Consider the following 3,652-nt stretch of genomic DNA (forward strand, 5'->3'; position numbering starts at 1 on the left):
TCCCTCTGTCTACCTCCTCCTTCTGTCCACCTCCTTCTCCCTCTGTCTACCTCGTCCCTCTGTCTACCTCCTCCTTCCTCTGTCCACCTCCCTCTGTCTACCTCCTCCCTCTGTCTACCTCCTCCTCCCTCTGTCCACCTCCTCCCTCTGTCCACCTCCTCCCTCTGTCTACCTCCTTGCTCTCTCCACTTCCTCCTCCTTTTGTCTACCTCCTCCCTCTGTCTACCTCCTCTTCCCTCTGTCCACCTCCTCCTTCTGTCCACCTCCTCCTCCTTCTGTCCACCTCCTCCCTCTGTCTACCTCCTCCTCCCTCTGTCCACCTCCTCCTCCCTCTCTCCACCTCCTCCCTCTGTCTACCTCCTCCCTCTGTCTAACTCCTCTTCCCTCTGTCCACCTCCTCCCTCTGTCCACCTCCTCCTCCCTCTGTCTACCTCCTCCCTCTGCCTCCTCCTCCCTCTGTCCACCTCCTCCCTCTGTCTACCTGCTCACTCTGTCTACCTCCTCCTCCCTCTGTCCACCTCCTCCCTCTGTCCACCACCTCCTTCCTCTGACCACTGTCCACACTGGCCCAGGAGATGGTGAGCTCTGGGGAGGGCAGGGTGTCCGACTGCTACCACTGTTGGGATTCTCAAGTCTTTATTCTGCAGGCTGTCCCATTAGTTGAGCCCACGGAAGCTGATGATGGGTTGTCTGTGCCACTGGGGACGAAGCGGCGGCCGGACGTGGCCCCGTCCGGGGCCCCTGCAGGGGAGGCCTCCTGGGGGTGCAGCCAGCACACGATGTGGGATGTGGATCCTCTCTGTCTTATTTCTTAGTCATCTAACTGCAGAAAGTAACATTTCCCGATTTCCCTTTAGGTTAAATGTTTATTCTGCACATGATAAATTAATTCAGCCACAGAATAACTTCCTGAGCACATCGACCCCGGCGGCGTATGCTTTGCGTCTTCTCGGTTGTGACTTGTCTGCTTTGGAAAGACCTTCTCAGCCTGGCCCGTGTGAAACTTGTTTAAACCCTGGAACTTGCATTCTGTCTCTGAAGCCGAAAAGGGGAGTTGCAGCCAACCTCGCTGGTTGTATTTATAGCGTTTTATTTCCTGAGAGAAGACAGGAAAAGCCAGCGCCTGCCTGCCTTCCCCTCTCCCGTGGCTCCGCCTCTGCCGTCCCCCAGCTGGAGGGGCCGGCGGGAGCGGGCAGCCCAGCACCCGTGTGCCAGGTGCTCGGAGCGAATGCGAGATCGGAGGGGGATTATGTCACTCCTTCGAAGGATGGATTGAACGCGCTTCCTCCCGGGTCTGACTGACAGCACCACCCAGGAGACCGGAGCATATAAAGAGGAGGCTGCTGACCCCCGCTCCGCACGCCGTGGACCTGGTCCTCCGGGCTCCGTCCCCGGCACCCAGTCAGCCCTCGCCACAGCTGTTCGACGTCCCAGGTAAGAACTGTATAAAAGATTTACCTTGTAAAAGCTATTAGACAGCCATTGCGTTGTACTTTAATTTTCAGAAAAGGCTGTTTTGGTTTCTGAGGAGGGTGAAGGAAAAGTGCAAACCGATCTATGCTGTAAGGTGAAGCTTGACCGTTAAAGCGTCTTCACACTTGGAAGCATCGCGGCCGCAGCGGCCGCGCCGCGAGCTCCCTCGGAGGTGGTCTGGTCCCACGGTCCTGGTGCCTTCCGCGGGCGTACCTGCCCGTGAGCCGGGGCGCACGCTTGTGTCTTTGTCATTGATGGGGGGACCCCGAGGAGGGCGTTAGAGAAAGTCCTCCCGAAAAAGCGAGACCGGTCACCAGAGAGGTTACAGACACTGCAATTCTAAGCGTCTCTGACAGTGAAAGTGTGCTTGAGTATCAGGGAGGAGCAGCATACACTGTGGGTGTGTGAGGAGCCCGGGGACCCCCGCCCGGCTGTGGCTACAAGCGGGGGACGATCAGCACCAGGAGAGGCCCGGGCGGCACCAGAAGGCGCTGCTGAGCCACGGGGGGCAGGAGGCTCCCGAGCCCCTCTCGAGGGAGGGACCGCACACCTCCCGGTGGTGACCGTTGCTCGGATCGCTCGTACAAATGGGTGTGAACGCGTCTGTGTGAGTTCTAATCACATTCTGCTGCAGGAAGTCTCTGGAGAAGATGGAGCCACAGACACACTGTGAGCGTGTGTCCGGGTGCCTGACTGCGTGTCCTAGGACGTGACACGGCCCGGGTGCTGCCGTGGAGCAGCCGTGGGCACGGAACGGCTGGCCCAGGGATTCCTGGTCCCGCTGTGCCCTCGCCGCCGTCGCGCCCCCACTGGACAGCGTGGGTCCCTCTCACTCATGTGACCGACGGCGGAGCGTGCATACCCAGAGACGCTCGGCTTTCAGGGGGCAGAGGGTTTGATTTTGTTGGAACGGAGTTCCATTTACGCTGTGTAGCTGACACTCGGGAAGCTGGGCCCCCAGGACTTGAAAAAGCACATTTTGGACGGAGCCCGGTTTGCCAGAGCCAGCTGTCCCCTCTGCGGGGACAGACGGCACGCATCTGGTCGAGGGGACACAGGGGAGGCGTTCCGGAGGTGCTGGCCCAGTTTCCTCCTAAAGCACGAACGCGGCGCTCACTGAGCGCCAGGTGTGGCTCTGAGCACCCGGGTGTTGACGCGTGTGGCTCAGTCCGTTGAGGAACCTATTAGCGGCACGGCTGCCCCCCGGAGAGCCGCGGGAAAAGCGGTCCAGGGGGCAGCCACACGGCACGTTCAGCAGATGCCTCTGCGCCCACCGTGCCGCGTGAGCCTCTACAGTGTTAACTCGCCGAACTCATTTCTCGCGGTGACCTTGTCTGGCACGGGATTTACACAACTATTCCTCATTCTGCAGGTGAGGAAACTGAGGCAGGGAGGTTGGGCCGCGAGGGCTTGCCCGTCGGGGCCGGCCGCTCGCCGGGGCCACGTGAGAACCAGCGGCGCCCCGACTTGTTTGCGAGGAGGTTGTGAGCGGCGGGAGCCGGACTCCGGAGGGATCCCAGGGGCCTGCAGAGTGGCCTCTTCTCCTGGGGAACATTCCTCCAGCCCAGGAGGATGACTGTTTCCAGTTTACCAGATGCTTCTGGGGGGCGGGGGGGGCACTCCTTGGGATTTCTGCGACCCCGAGGCGCTAACGAGCTTTGCCGCCGTCTGAGAGCCGGGCTGGGGTCTCGGTTTGGCTTCGGTTCAGAGCCGGATGCCGCCCACCGCTGGGAGGGAGCTCCGTGCCCCGCGCGCCCCTGCGAGATGCTGGCACGGGAGTCCCGAGGCGGGGCAGGGGTTAACGGTGGAGCGGGCTTCCGTCCAGGTCTCCTGACTCCCGGCCCAGCGTCTGCTGGCCTGAACCATGCCAACTGAAAATCCTCAAGAATGGAAAAACAGGCCTGCAGGAAAATAGAACAGCCGAGTAAAAGTGATTGCTAAGTAGAATGCTATGTTTTTCTGTGGCTGGGACACACCGAGTTCAGTTTATTTCTCCTGCGTACAGTTAAGGTTTATTCTAAGTTAGGCCTGACTTTTTTCTTCTTGGCCATCTGCTCAACGGTGCCTTCATAGATTATTGTCTCTATGGTGCCGGCATTTTTCTAAATTCACACTTCCTGGGTTTCAGGCCTGGCCACGCTCACCAGCGGCCTTGCTCTGGGCCAGCGCTTAACTTTTC

The 3,652-nt window shown here is 59.8% G+C and overlaps 1 protein-coding gene across 2 annotated transcripts in view; it reads left to right on the top strand.

Annotated features, from left to right (window-relative positions):
* The first annotated feature begins 908 nt into the window (after nucleotides 1–908).
* The window catches only part of THBS2 (thrombospondin 2), a 24,932-nt gene continuing 22,188 nt past the window's right edge, over nucleotides 909–3,652 (top strand). The window contains exon 1 of one of the 2 annotated variants that reach the window (XM_040448672.1): nucleotides 909–1,434. The gene's annotated coding sequence lies outside the window, so the exon portion shown is untranslated. Of the gene's footprint in view, nucleotides 1,435–2,173; nucleotides 2,846–3,652 lie in introns of those variants that run through there. The other variant, XM_040448673.1, reaches the window with a different exon arrangement.

Source organism: Herpailurus yagouaroundi, unplaced genomic scaffold (assembly GCF_014898765.1).
Source record: "Herpailurus yagouaroundi ecotype Mexico unplaced genomic scaffold, PumYag 198, whole genome shotgun sequence".
Classification (NCBI taxonomy): domain Eukaryota; kingdom Metazoa; phylum Chordata; class Mammalia; order Carnivora; family Felidae; genus Herpailurus; species Herpailurus yagouaroundi.